General features: G+C 40.9%; 1 protein-coding gene across 1 annotated transcript in view; it reads left to right on the top strand.

The window, feature by feature from the left end:
- The window catches only part of eas (ethanolamine kinase 1), a 28583-nt gene that overhangs the window by 2980 nt on the left and 9507 nt on the right, over positions 1-16096 (top strand). The window lies entirely within an intron of this gene.

Here is a 16096-nt window from a genome sequence, read left to right as displayed (position 1 = left end):
ATTTTCCGGAACATTAAACAATTTTTGAGAACCTGTGGTAAGCATAGAAAACTTTAGGGATGTCCAGATAAATTTGCGGGAAAATTAATTATTTATGGCAAAGTTCTGTCAAGGATTCAATTAATTTCATTAAAATTACAGGTTCCTATAATAAAATCTGACAAATTTGGGAAATTTAAGGAAATTCAGAAAGCTATTGGGCAGTTATGAATTAGTGTCGATAATTTAAGAGCAGCTCCATGAACTTCAGAAAAATTTTGAGAACTTCAGTGAAAATCATAGAATTACCTTAAGTAATTATTTCGTTTTGATTCTAAAAAAAATTGCGGCATCTTAAGAAGTTCCATACATTTCGAGAACTTTATAGAAGTGTATCTGAGATCTTCAGGAACTTTCATGAACTTTAGCAAAATGCGGGGGCATTTGAAAGAAGCTCAGTAAGCTCCACAAATAGAGGGAATTTCAATTGTAGAAAATGAGCGGGAAATTTTAAGCAGTTCCCAGATTTTAAGAGAACCTCAGAATGTAAAAGAAAAATTGAGGTCTCTACGTAAGTTCAGAAGTGCACGGAAGCTTAAACATTTTTAAGGTAGTTCAATTAAGTTCAGGGCAGTACAAATAGCTTCTTGAGAATTGCTTAAACTTTAGAGAAGTTTCGAGAACTTCAGGAAAGAACCTAGAACCTCAGAGCAGTTCCGTTAACGTTAAATAAATTACATACATTCAGGAGGCGAACCAGCCTCAGGCTGAAAGCCTACTTAATAAAGAAAACTTAACGTAACTTAATTACATACCGTATGCGTGATAATGTTTGCGCCATCGTACAAATAAGGTTCTCGTTTCACCTGTGCATACTGGAGTGGCCAGAGCCGAAGAAAATACGGAAAACCCGTGAAATCACGATCTGAAGGACGAGTAACAAAAAAAGCGTGCGAATCACTTCACCGATTATTCAATTGATTTTTATTATTCCAATTCAATACATTTGAAGTTGGTTGTAGGAAAGAGAATACAGTATATGTAAAGAAAAGAGACAAACTTATCGATCATTAACCACTAAAGGGGATGCTGCAGGGGATAACTGTTCACATCTTAGTTGGAAGGGGAACGTCCAGAGATTTCGCATGAACATAATCCGCCCACCAAATTCCCTATGGGAATTTCCGATCGAAGTCTTCTTGGAACATACTCATCCTGATCCAATGGTATGGCTCTTATCTTCCTGACATCGCGACGAGTAGTACCAGATGCTGTTCGGACTGATTGCTCCATCTGCTCCTGGGAAGGTTTCGATGATTCTACCCGTAGGCCATTGCTTTGGCTTCGAATTGTCGTCCACTAGTAGAACGAAGTCGCCGACCGGAACGTTGTGAGATGAACGTTGCCACTTTGCCATCGGCTACAGAGATCGCACGTATTCTGTCTGCCATCTAGTGCGAAATTCTTGCGAGAGACGCTGAACGAACTGCCAGCGTGACATCGAGCTAATTTGCCGCTCCAGCAAGTTGACTTCAGGAACGGTGGTGAGTGCACGACCGATGAGAAGGTGAGCAGGAGTGAGAGGTTGAGCATCAATAGGGCTATTGGAGATCGGTGTAAGGGGCCTCTCGTTGATGGTGGCAGCAATTTGAGCTATCAGCGTGGACAGTTCTTCGAAGGTAAAGATGTAACTACTGGTGATCTTCGACAAATGCTGCTTAGCAACCTTGTTCGCTGACTCCCATAATCCTCCATGGTGTGGAGACCGAGCTGGAATGAAGTTCCCTTGTCGGTTAGAAAGTCGACCACTTCATCGTTGTGTACAGAAGAGTTGAGTTGCGCGTACATTTCTCGAAGGTGCTTAGCTGTTGCTCGGAAGTTCGTTGCGTTGTCCGAGAACATTTTCGCTGGCAAACCGTAGCGGCTGGAAAATCGAGTGAATGCCGCTAAGAACGCTGCAGTAGTAAGCTCAGACAGCAAACAAAGAGTGCGATGTAGCCCTTGCTTTGTTTCGCACATCTGGTCCTACGTCCAACAATGCTGACTGGACCGGCATAGTCCACACCAGTAATCGCAAATGGTGGATTTGGTTGAACTCGATCAGATGGCAGCTGACCCATTTGTTGATGCGTTGGGACTGGCTTAGCACGTGCACACGTCACACACTGACGATAAGCCTTCCTTGCTGCACTTGCACCACTAATTATCCAAAATCTCCTTCGGAATACGGCTAGCAGTGTTTGTGGCCCGCAGTGGTGATGGACGATGTGGTCATTATTTAACAGATAAGATGTGAGGATAGAATGGCGAGGTATCAATATAGGAAGTCGAACGTCATAGCTGAGACTTGACTGTTGTAGTCTTCCGCCCACCCTGAGCATACCCTCTTCGTCCAGGAATGGCTTGAGTTGGTGCAAACTGCTGTGCGAACTAACTTCTCCTTGCTGCCGCAAACGATCCAGCTCTTCACGAAAGTGCTGTTGCTGAACGTGGCGAATGTAAACTGTTTGGGCTCGATCAAGCTCCCGTGGTAACAGACGAGGAATCGATCGAGAGTCAGGAGACCTCAATCGAAGAATACGAGCAGTGACCCGAAGCAGCATCGTGAGATCGGGATAATATCGTGCCATCATTCCATCGAGAAAGTCATTTTCATAGAGAGTGATGAAAGAAACGGCTACTGCACCAGCTCTTTGCTCCCTATCAATGTGCTGTTGGTCAGTGTTGGTCAGTGTAGGGATGTCGGTTAATTCACATTGCTCACCTATGGGGCTCCATGCAGGACCATTCCACCACAGACTGTTGTGCTGAATTTGTTCTGGCGATGCACCGCGCGAAATGAGATCAGCGGGGTTTTGCTCCGATGCGATGTGGCTCCAATTGACTGCCGGTAGGTGCGTGGTGATTTCTGCCACCCGGTTGGCAACAAAGGTTTTCCAGCGGGAAGCACCGCCGTTGAGCCAGGCAAGCACAGAACTTGAATGCACCCAAGCTCGTATCTCGAAGAAAGGTTGATTGATGGCGCTTGTTACGTTGTTGATGAGTCGTGCGAGGATCACTGCAGCACATAACTCCAAACGTTCGTTTATTTCCAATTGGTGCAACCTTGGACTTTGCGCAGAGTAGATGCGAACTATTATTCCCAGCATCGTCGATCGCCCGGATGTATATGCAGGCACCCATGGCTCGCTCGGATGCATCACTGTAGCCGTGCAGGAAAATTCGCGACGTCCTGTTACTGCCGAAAACTCGTCTCGGAACCTGAAAGGAGTTGAGAAGGGCCAGACCTTGCACGAAAACTTGCCAGATATTAGTCAACTCACCAGGGGGAATAACATCCCAGTCCATCTTCAGTTCCCACAAATGTTGCATGAGTAGCTTCGCTTTGATGATGATAGGCGCAAGCAGACCGAGTGAGTCGAAAAGGCTGCGCTTTGTTGGCTGAAGGATCTTGGGTGGTTGGACGCTGAACAGGAATTCGTCGCTGCACGGCTGCCAGTGGATCCCGAGGGCCTTGATGGTGTTGGGTTCGTTGAGCTCGATGGGAATTTTCATTTCTAGGTCCGCCTCAGGAACACCTTCTAGGGCTTCGTTGCTATTAGAAGCCCACTTCCGCAGGTGAAATCCTCCGGCAGAAAAGATGATGGAAAGCTCTTGTCGAAGTTGCTTGGCTTCATCAGCAGAATCAGCACCCGTCAGTACGTCGTCGACGTAAATCCCCTTGATAGCCTTCTCGACTGCATCCGGAAATTGCCCTTGATGGGAGAGCAGAAGCTGCTGTACACATTTTGTCGCCAGATACGATGCGTTTTTGGTACCGTAAGTAACGGTATTTAGACAGTATTCCTGGATCGGCTTGTCCTCTGACCAGCGCCACAAGATTCGAATGCAGTTTCGATCCTCATTGTAGAGAAGCACCATTCTATACATCTGTTTCACATCACCGGCGAGTACAACTGGGGGAAACCGGAATCGCAAAAGGATGTTGACCAGAGAATCCTGTAACACAGGGCCCGCCAAGAGGATGTCGTTGAGGGACTTGCCACTGCTTGTTTTAGCTGAGGCGTCGAAGACCACCCGGCACTTTGTCGTCGAACTATCCTCCTTTACGACGCAATGGTGTGGAAGGAAAACACAATTCTCCGATACTGGTGTAGTGGCGAGACTCATGTGCCCGAGGTCGATGTACTCTCGCATAAAAGAATGGTACTGTTGTTTCAAATTAGGGTTCCTTTCCAATTTGCGCTCGAGGTGTAGCAGTCTTTTCTCTGCAATTTCCCTCGATTTGCCGAGAAAAGTAGGGCTGTCTAAGTATGGAAGCCGAACGATGAATTTTCCGGTACTATTACGAATCGTGAAAAAGCCTTACATTCGCTTTTCTAGATCACTTTGGGAAATTATGAACAAAAACTTTTTATCTGTAGTGTGTTGGTTTATTGAAAACGCATCCTATTCATATTCAAACTACCTCTTGTTCATCATGGTTTATTTTCGTACTCCTACGTTATCAACAATTTATTATTCTAGGCCTATCTCAAATTCATTCCCTCTAGTTAGCTATCCTTTTCTTCTTTCTTCTTCTGGCGGTATTTATTTAGTGTGCTGTGCGACGAATGGTGTTCATTTTGTGTGTGCTACAAAAAGCTGTTTGGCGTTACCGACGCTTACGCGGATCGGAATGGGTAACGGCTGAATGAACAGCGGCCACGCTAGCGGTTATGCTATGCTATGCTAGGGGCTTGGTAAGGCGAACCAGCCTAAGGCTGAAAGCCTCCTAAATAAAGCTAAATTAATTGCTAGGGGCTTTAACTCAACATGCGCATGGGAATTTTGTTAACATGCATGTTACTCACGTTTTGACTCGCTACTTGCGTGAAGGAATTGGCGGTTGCTCGATGATGCCGGTTGGACCCACGTGTACCACACGCGATACTCCTACGGACTCCGAAACTATGCTACTGCGGACTGCATATAGCCGATGTCGTTTTCCAGCTACGCCTCACACGCTGAGTTGTGGTCTTCTACCTAGACGGGGTACGGCCGTCGCATCGATGGTCGTCACCGTCGACGGGAAACTGCGGAAAGTGGTTGCCGCTGGAGTGGGAGGTCACCGGTTCGAAACCAGTGGGTTGCTGCTTGCTGTGCCCTAGGGCGCGGAAACCTTTTTTCTGCCCTTTTCCGGCCTCTGGTACCACCGGGTGTTCTTCGAAGCTGGAAAATGGGGTTGAAAACGGTCGCTGACTGATGTGGGTGGTGTGACGAGCTTCGCAACTTGCCACAAATCTGCCAAAGAGAAATTCCGTCGCGTGGCATTCAACATCTGCCCACTGAACAAAGCTATGCACACAAAATTACCTCGATTTCAAAACACCTTCGCACACTCCTAACCGCCGAACTAACGCACTAAGCACTTTCTGCTTTAATTTTGAAAACTAACGAACTAATCGAGGGAATTTATAAAGAAAATCTAAATTAACAAACTTAAAGACAATTTCACGTTTACTAATTCACCTTTAAATTCACACCACGGCGCGATAACTGAAACTCGGACCGCTCTCGCCTCTTCCACAAACCAGAACGAAGTGAAAGAATCAAGTCTGAAGGTCGTCAGATTAGGCGCAAGAATTGCAATCTTCGTCGCCGGAAATTACGTGAAATCAACGAAGTTGATTTTCACGAAGTTCAAAAAATCGCCTTCACGCATACTAGTTTTTTTTTTGTAAAAAATACGAAGGAAAGCATTCTCCTTCTATCAAGTTAACGCATATGCTAATTCGCTTCCCACCCGAAGTGCATGAAAGGATGGGACGGGTCAACAAATCCTGAAAGCAGAATTGTGCAGGTCGATGTCCGTGCGTTTACGCGTGGTTTGCTTAGACTCTTCGTTTGGCTATCGAATTACGCTTTGGCGCCCGAAATGGTACAGAGAACTCATTTACTAATGAACATTTCGGTGAGTGAACTTTTTGCGAACGCTTCATGCGTCAAGGGGTAATTCGATGGTGTTTGAAAAATTTCAATTAATGTACAACTTTTTACATATTGATTTTTATAATATGGCACCTGCCACAACCTGTCAATTTCGCTATCAGGGGGTCACAATCAGCGATCTTATCATTTGTGAGCGTTCACTCAGAGTTAGCGCTCACGAATCGTTAAATTGCTGATTGTGACGCAAAGAAAGCAATATTGACAGGTTTTATGTGTCAAACACATTCTTCACGAGGTCTTCTTGTAACTTTCAAGTACTTATTATCATTATAATATCTTATCTCCTTGAAGTCTTTCTCCAATTCCTTTGAAGATCTTTTAGAGCTATTCTTATATTTAATTGTTACCCTCCTTTTAGCATTCCCATCACACCCTAAGTATTCTCTAAACATTTCCAAGGACTTAGGGGACAATTGGGGAATTTCGCCAATGGGGCAGTGTGGCCACCCGTTTATGTGGCATACGTGCGCATTTCATCGATACGTCAATTGCCGGTGCGATGTTAAATGCCTGTGCTAATTTGGCAACACTGATGCCGGGATAAATATGTCAGAAATATACAGAACCAGTTCAGTTGACTCTGGTAGTCTAAACGAATAACAAGTCTATTTTAAATTTCGTTAGCATCCGAAGAAGTCCGCCTAGTGAAATCAGTCCTCCTAGTGGAAACTGTCCTCGATCCACCCAGTGAAATCGGTCTACTCTCGGTCCGCCCAGTCATTGCCGTCCGGTGAAGCACGGACATAAAAGTTCAAAAATCAACTTATTGAAAATATTTTACAAAAACTCTGTTGTAGGCTTCATGCTTAAAACCTACTTGAACTATTCATTTCATTTTAGTATAATAAATTACTTTTCTCTAGTACGAATATTCGAAAAATGTTAGACTAGCTCAAAATGTCAAAAATGTTCTAAGATTTCTAAATCAGAAAATAAGGTCTATCAGTAGTTTCTTATTACTTATCATTAATATTCCTTCAGTAGCTATATAAATGTTCAGTTGTTTCTTATATGACACGATATTTTTCTAGCTTTTGATAAACATTAAAAAAATTCTTAACAAAATATTACTGAAGTCGATTCGGGGCAATATGAGTTCCATTGATATTTCAAACATTTTCTACTTAAATTTTTCAATTTTGCATTATTCCCTTTATAAATATGACTATATAACATCACTTTTTGAATCAGCTCCTTTGGTTTTTCATCAGTTATTGACAAGACTGAAAAAAATATTGCCTTAAATAGAATTTAATTTATTCCACAGAAAATAATTGTTTCTTTAAAATCTGTTTATGCTAAAACTGCTCATTGTTGACAATTCATAAAGCCTCAAGAGAACAGAATATTCTTACCGGTTGTTTACAAGGGTGTTCACACCACCCCGATAGAGTGTTAATTTTACCCCAACGGCTTTATTTCGGTTATAAAATGAACATTTTTGAAATTCTCTTTCATAAGATTCAATAGTTTATTTTTAGTATTAGTATTCGTGATGTAACTATCCATTTGGTTAAAAATCAATCAAATTTTCCACTGAATTTGATATGATTTAATAGTGATTTTCTTAAGGTGGCCAAACTGCCCCACTTTCCCCTATGCTGCGAATTCGTTTTCTTCCACAAACTTCATGAAATTATCCTCAGAATGCTAGGGGAAACAGCCCTATTGTTGCGGTACGTTAGCAGCGTTAGAAGCCTATTGTTATGTAATATGTAGTCTAAAAAGTAACAAGGACTAAGATATGTTCCTTTGATTACTGAACAATCCTGTTCCCCTATAGTTTGAAGCCGTCATGACTAGGAATCGATGGTAGATCTTACATCCCGTAACGTTCGACGAAAAGGTAATCTACCAACGTTACGGGGCTGGTCATACACTTTCTATTGAATCTTTCACTTTAACGGTTCATATTGTACACACTTAGTTTTTTTCTACCGAGCTCGGCTGTGCAAATCTCGGCAAAAAAAGTTTCACTGAGATCTCAGCAAAAGTGTCATTGGATTGCTGAGTCTCGGTTAAGGCTTAGCTGAATAAGTCTAAAATAACAAACATTTATTTGGAGTGCCATCAGAAGGACTACTTTTCATCCCTTAGGTCACTTTTTCGTAACTTTTTTTTTACAACGATAAGTCACTATTTGGTCACTTATTTCTTCAACATGGTCTCTAAAACCACTAATTTTGACTGCATTGATCGCTACCAGCCCTGATCGTGCGAAATAAAAAAGTTTGTTTCCCTGCGCCATCTTTGCGACAAAAACTTGAACTATTTTCATCCACCAAATTATAGTCCCAACTAAGTCAAGAAACTTGACTGAAGACGTCAACTCAAATGGATGCGATTCCAGAGCATAATTAATTTTTCCTACTAGAATTCATTCCTGGCCCACTGTGCAATGTGTTATAATTTACGAGATGCGATAACATTTGGATTTCAGCATGCCATGATTTTTCTTTGCCTCTAATGTCTGATGATTTGTCAACAAACAAGAAAATTTGTTGGTTTTCAGACAGCAACCTGTAAAATTTAACATTCATGAATGTACTGCCCGAGATGGATGAAGAGACGCAAAAACTTGAATCAAAAGGTATTGCAGAAGCTCTTACTTATCTTTAAGGTAAAGTGATGTGTGTTTGGGGCTTTATTATTGTTCTAACAAAAAAAAAAAAATAATACATTGGAAACGATTGATGCACGGAATCAGGTTCTAACTTACCACTATTGCTTGACGAATCATGTTTTCAATCATTAATAAAGCAATACTAATGCTGTGGATGAAAAACTATGAACATGAGCATATTTGTATAATACATTATGAGCACATCCTAAAACTATACATTTGCATCCATGTTTGAGGTTGATCATGTGCCCACGGTTTGAGAAGGAGTAGACTGTGCGTGTGATCGAACATGACGTTTGTTTTTTTCGTTGAGTTTTTTTATCTCTATAATCGGTTGCTGATCTGGTCAAAACCAGGCCCAGGAGACGATTTCTAGATTGTCAGCGAGTTCATTAAGACAGAAGAAGTCCTGCGAGAGCTGCATCTCATTGTAACTAGTTCTACCTCCCTGTTATTTGCCGCTGAGAAGTTGTTCCGCAGACAAGTAGAACGTCCATGAGGCGTCCCATCATTCGTCCCATCATTCGTCCCATCATTCGTCCCATCATTCGTCCCATCATTCGTCCCATCATTCGTCCCATCATTCGTCCCATCATTCGTCCCATCATTCGTCCATCCATTGACGGCAATCGAATGTGCAGGAAGGCAGCTTCCACATCTGCGTAGGATATCTCACCCATTCAACACACATGGGCCGGGACCAACGGCTTTACTTCCCTTCCGAAGGAAGACGTGACCAGAGATTTTTATGCCTCAGAAAAATCCCACCGACCTCGGCTTGGATTGAACCCAGACCCATCGGGGTGTTAGAAAGCAGTCACGCTTACCACTACACCACCGGCGAAGGCACGCCATCACGTTGTAGTGTAAATATTTAATATCCACTTGTCCGTTCATTTGTTAGTGAGGAGATGTTGTTTGAATTATTAGCAGTTATAAAATTTTAAATTTCTATATAAAGCTTTTATTTGAAATATTAAACTGTCATTAGGGCCACCCGGAAACACAGTTGGATTTCACTTGTTGCGCTATCTTTAAGTGAGCTACGTTTCAGTTGGGCTCCCAAGTCAAACGTCATTTCTAACAGTGCTGATTCCTTTCGAAATTTTGACCGGCTTCATGCAAAAACCGGCAAACGAGTGGAGTAATGATACAGATTATGTCAATGCGATACAACGAGTTGCTTCCTTGATGGTCGTCAACGATACGGCTGAATGCGGGGTGAAGCTAATTTTTGACTTATCAAGAAATCCACCCGAGACCTAGTTCAACAGCAATATTTGCTTCAGGGGATAAAACAGCATCGAAAAAAGTACCCTGAGAAATCGTAGAATATATTAAAATGAAATATAATCTTTACAATCCAATGACATTTGTGTGAATATATCTGACGTTGTACATTGCGCCAAAAGAGTAGGGAAGGGACTGGGGGTACTCGCTTTACAACTACTCTTATGAGATTGAGCAAATGTTTTTGAATAACCTATCCAAACAACTCGAGATATGGGAAACTCCGAAGTTATTTTAGTCTATATCTTTACTTTCATTGGTATAAGTGAGGGGCGCAAAGCATACAGTAAACATTTCATAGCAGTTTGTGTCAAAATATTCCAGATTTGCCCACTAGGAGGACAGCAGTAAAATAAACAGTGCGTCTAGATATTAAATGACTCAAGCTTTAGCCAAGCCGTATTACCTGATTGAACAGATATTACCTGATTGAAAAGATATGTATTCCCGCGATTCTACCTTTCACTTCTCGTTACTTTAAGGACACTTCTAGATAGAGCTGGAATTAAGGCGTAACAGCCAGGCTTATCAGGTTTTGTAAACAATGACTTCTCTCGTTGATTTCTATGAATTAAAAGCACGCCTACACAAACCAACATATCCATTAGACTGATGCTAAATTTGAAATTTTCGCTCCACAGTGCTCAAACGGTTCCAAATTGGGTCCTTCTTAGCCTCCCAAAATTTGAACTACTTTAGTAAGAAACTGACTTGGCACAAACCATTTTAAGTTTATATTGCTATGAGAAAACTTATTTTTTTGTTTATAACTATCTAACAATTCACCACATCACTATGCTTTTAAAAATGGTAGCAGTGATTGTAGAAAATTTTCTCAGCTACAACTTTGTTGAAAACCACTTTACAATCAAATATAAGGAACAAAAGTTATTAATGATTCAAGTCACTGATGTCTTATGATTATGCTCATTCGACTGTTCAGCAGGCAACATTGGTGTTTCTGGTGCGAAGAATAGAGCACAAATATCATGGCTACTATGTCAGACTGCAGAATCCAGTGTTGCCCACAAAACAGCTGCTTGCCCAACAAACAATTTGAACTGATTAAAAGCTGAATAAGCTAAAAAATTGCTGAAGATGCTAAATTTTGCATGAACAAGCTCTAATTCAGCTTTCAATGTTTGTTGGGTGATCATGCCATAAGATTATCAATCTCTTAAACAATTAATAACAATTTAATTTGACATTTGGCTGAAAAACAATATTCCGAAAAGTTGTAGCTTAGAAAATTTCCCGTAAGAATAGTTATAGAAGTTTTCGAAAAAGCAATATGAAAAATGGGTAGAAGACAATCAACAAAAAGTTTGGTTTTCCCATAGTAATTTCCATATAAACTTCGAACAGTTTGTGTCAGTTTCTTATCAAATGAGTTTAAATTTTGGGAGGCTAATCAGGATCTGATTTGAAACCGTTTGAGCACTGTGGAGCGAAAATTTCAAATTTTGCATCAGTCTAATATCCATCGAGTAGGGAAAGTCTTCTGGTGATGTCGATTGGCCAGGGAGAGCCATGACTTTCGAGGAATCATCGTAAGAAGTCATTGTTTACAAAAGCTGTTGAGCCCTAATTCCAGCTCTATCTAGACTTAGTTTTAAGATCCGAAGCACATGAACGCCAGATACTGATTGAGGAATGGCGGTTTTCCTTCACGCTTTTCAAATTCCATTCCTCTTCTCGTGAGACGTTTTTTTACCAACCATTTTGAAATCATAATTTCACCAGAATGTTGTTGAACCCACTTATGCAATGCTCATAGCCACTGTACTGACAATTTTCAAATTTAAGCTAACATATTTACAGTTTTATACAACGACTACTTACCTTTCGCTGCTAATAACTAAAATCAAAATATGAAAGAAGTTCTGAAAAAATCACAATTTTGAAGTTATGGTCATATGATTTAAATAACACTTGCTCAATAAATAAAAATTTATCGCAAGTAATCCATACTGAAGATAATTATATTATAAACACTTTGATATAAACACAAGATGAGGTCTACAATATATGTTATGGTATATTAATCTTATAAGATCTTACTTATCTGAGAACGAGAAAACACGTGAGAGCCATCTCTCACGTGTTTTTCCGTTCCAACTGGACAACCCTGTCTTTTCCGTTCCAAAATAGATAGTCATTGCTTCCAAAAAGAAGCTCTATCTTAAAATTTGGTAACCAAATTGCCGACAACCAGTCATGTCAACATGAACCGACACGACACGCATTTTGCTTGGGGTTTTCCGGATTTTTCCGTTCCGGCTAGCCAACCACAGGTCCAATCGGGTTTCTACTTAATAAATATGAAAATAGATAGTCATACCTTTCAAATGGTGGCTGAATCATAATGATTGATCATTGCATTGCCGAGAACCAGCCATGTCAGCATGCATGGACACGCATTTTGCAGCCTTGGAGTTTTGTCAGTTCAAGGGCAACATGTGAAAAGGGCATACAAGCTTTTTGTAAACAAACCTTTTTGGGCCCTTTTCTCGCCAACCGATGGTCGCCCATGCAAACCATCAACATCAATGGGTAGGGGAAACTTTCCCCTTACCGATGATGCCGCTGGTTTACGTGGGTGACCTTCGGTTGGCAAAAAGGGCCCAAAAAGGTTTGTTTACAAAAAGCTTGTAAGCCCCCCCCCCCCCTCAGCATTTATTAAGGTCTGAGATCAAGTTTTCAATGGTTTAATTCAAAATTGCCACGTTAAACCGTCAAATAACCACGTGTTGCTTCTCTCAGAGAGTCTCAAAACCTTAATGTCTATATAATGGTAAAATAGTCAACCATTATAATATTTACATTCACCTACATATTGGGAAAGCTAAGATCCCAATGACCTCACCAGACATGGTCCGAGTGCCTTTGAGGACGTGGTCTGAATCTTGTTTGAGTCAAAACTAATCACACGACCTATCACATCACATGAGACTGCGAAAGAAGATCATTTTAGATCACATTTAGGCTGTGTTCCATTTGGAAATTTTCACTTAAATTTGACACTTCGAAAACAAATTAAGATGTTCGAAAATCACCCTGTTGTTGATCGGCCGATTTTCGAGAAAGCGTCTGTCAAAGTTGATTCGTTGTCTGTCAGAAATAAGGCTGCTGGGATAGCAAGTTTATTTGAAAATTTTCCATCTGTCAAATTTAAGTAAAAGTTCACCAAATGGAACACAGCCTTAGTCTCCAGAGCAAAATGGTCACACACGCACATGTTCTGGGCAGGGTTCTGCATTTTCGAAACAAAGAAAAGAAAATGAACTCTCCGCAGAATTGCTTCATTTCATTTTCATGTAAGTCATGGAGTTTCTTGTTATCGAGTCACGATGAACAATTCCTCCTTCATTCATTCCTTTATTTAACGTCGGTCTCTGTTCCGCAATCTAGTGCCAATCACCGACGAACATCGATTGCCATCCATTGACGGCAATCGAATGTGCAGGAAGGCAGCTTTCACACCTGCGTAGGATATCGCACCCATTCAACACACATGGGCCGGGACCAACGGCTTTACTTCCCTTCCGAAGGAAGACGTGGCCAGAGATTTTTATGCCTCAGAAAAATCCCACCGACCTCGGCTGGGATTGAACCCAGACCCATTGGGGTGTTAGAAAGCAGTCACGCTTACCACTACACTACCGGCGCTGGCTAACAATTCCTCCTGTTAAACATGACTTGACTATCGCTTGTTTCGTTCGTCAAGTGTATAAGTTCACTTCATTTGAAGCAAATACTTGTTTCACTTGACGCAAGGAATGACTCGAAAATTGCTTCCTTCGTTTTTTTTCACTTTCACTTCAATTCGGGGTTCATTCGACTTGTCACGCGTTGCGTCGTCAGGCATCGAAATATAGCATCCGGATAGTATCCGCACAATATCGGTTGCCAATAGGGATGGCATCCGGATTATATGCAGTAATAAAATATTATTTTAAATTAAACGAAAATTAAATTAACGAAGCCATTCTGGAGTCCAAAATGGCGGCCATCGGCTTTCAGATTAAGTGTTAAATACCCTAAGATATGGGTAAAATCGATACTCGACGCCATTCTGGAATCCAAGATAGTGACCATTGGTTTTCTGAAGTGACAAATACCGTAAGATATGGGTATTTTCGGAACGGGAACGACACGTAAATTTATAAAATCAATATCCAACGCCATTTGACACTTCTTCTGAAATCGGAAGTCACCATCTTTAATTTCAAGATGGCATCGGTCATCGATTTCTGGCCTCTAGATGTCACCTCGATTCCAACAATACCCACATTGATCGGCATTTGACAGTATTTCATTCTTTTTCTGATCCAAAGCCACCATCTTAGATTTTAAAATGGCAGTCAAACATCCTCTAAACGTTACTGGGATTTAGAAAATACCTACATTGATGGGTATTTGATAGTATTTTCCACTTTTCTGAAACCAAAAGTCGCCATATTGGATTTCAAGATTTTCGCAATTTACGTGTCATTCCGTTCTGAAAATACTCAAATTTTAGGATATTTGAAACTTTACCTGAAATCGGAAGCTGCCGTCTTGAATTTCAAAATGGCGTCGGATATCGACTTACGGCTTCTAGACGTTAACATATGCATGAGTATTTGTTAGAATTTCCAACTATTTTTTAATCCGGAAGCCGCCATCATGGATTTAAAACTGAGGTCGGATATCTTGGATTTCTCTAGGCGTCATACCGATTACAGATTCCAAAAATACCCATATTGATGGGTATTTGAAAATATTTCCCACATTTTCTAGAACCGAAAGCCACCATCTTGGATTAAAAAAAAACATATTTTAGGGTATTTGACACTTTTTCTTAAATCGAAAGCCACTGTCTTGGATTCCGAAATGGCGTCGGTCATCGATTTCCGGCTTCTAGACGGTACCCTGATTCTTAATAAAACATATTTATGGGTGTTTGATAGAATTTCCCACTTTTTCTGATATCGGAAGCCACCATCTTGGATTGCAAAATGGCGTCGGTTATCGATTTCTGGCCTGTAGACGTCACCCTGATTCCAAAAGTACCCATATTGACGGGCAAACAATCCACCCGACAATGATAAATTTGACGTCCACGTGCGCAGATCTTGGACCGAGTAAACAATCAAGTCAGAAAAACTGAGCGAATTTTTATCGAACAGCTTCGCATCAATGCGAAAGCATGTTCATTTGACAATGAAAGACGAAATGAACACGAGTCAAGCCAAAACAAACAGCATGAAAACTGATCCAAAGAGATTCTGTTGATGTTGAAGGGGATCTGCTCGAAGATAAGACAGAATGACTTTCAATTGAAAGTGATGGTTGATAGCTTCGTCGTCGCTTGACGATTTTCGATTGAAAGTGACTTTGTTGGGCCCTGGTTCTGGGTGACAAAAATCTGATAACACGATGAGTAGTGATCATATTTTGTGTTCAGCATCACATTGACAACAACCATACATGTTCCGGGTGCTGCCGTTGAAGTGACCCAATGATTTTATATAATCCATACCAATATTAAATATCATACCTGATGATATTATACACACCGAACATTCTAAAATATGATAATAAGTAACCAGAACTACATTGACTATGATCGGACTGATGTTTTCTTGGCTCAAATTAGAACGAAATCTAATTTGAGCCACTATACCACCATTAATTTTCAACAATTCAAAAAGAAGTTCAACAGCGAACGGACCGCATAGGGTGTGAAGTATTTAGGTTGCATGTCGCTAGCTTGGGTCTAATAAGTAGCTTTTGATTGTGGTTTTAATCATATGTCAACTAATCATCGACGAGCAGAAAATCCAATGTCAACATAAGCTAATCCCTTTCATAACAATAGATCATGAAAAGCAATTACAAAACTTTCCATTATCACATGCTAAATGTGGCAAGTTTGAATTAAGCCGTTGGAAGCTTGACCTCAGACCTTAATCGCGATTTTAGAGGTGTTACAACATACATTAATTTAGAATGAATATGCGTTTGATGGTAAAGCTTTGAATGATTGTGGACATAACATATCCTACACTACCATTGAAACCAGCGTTTGAAATGCCAATTTTTTTGGCACCATAAACATCACATTATTGTTGTGAAGTAACACGTGATGCATAAGTTCCCATTCAACCCGCTCAATGCCATCCATTCTAGCGTCCGGCTAAGTTTCGCACCCTCTGCTTAGAAGAAAAA

Source organism: Ochlerotatus camptorhynchus, unplaced genomic scaffold, assembly GCF_037179485.1.
Source record: "Ochlerotatus camptorhynchus isolate MF236.1 unplaced genomic scaffold, CSIRO-AGI_Acam_v1.1 ptg000102l, whole genome shotgun sequence".
Classification (NCBI taxonomy): domain Eukaryota; kingdom Metazoa; phylum Arthropoda; class Insecta; order Diptera; family Culicidae; genus Ochlerotatus; species Ochlerotatus camptorhynchus.
This window is presented reverse-complemented; position numbering and strand designations above follow the sequence as displayed.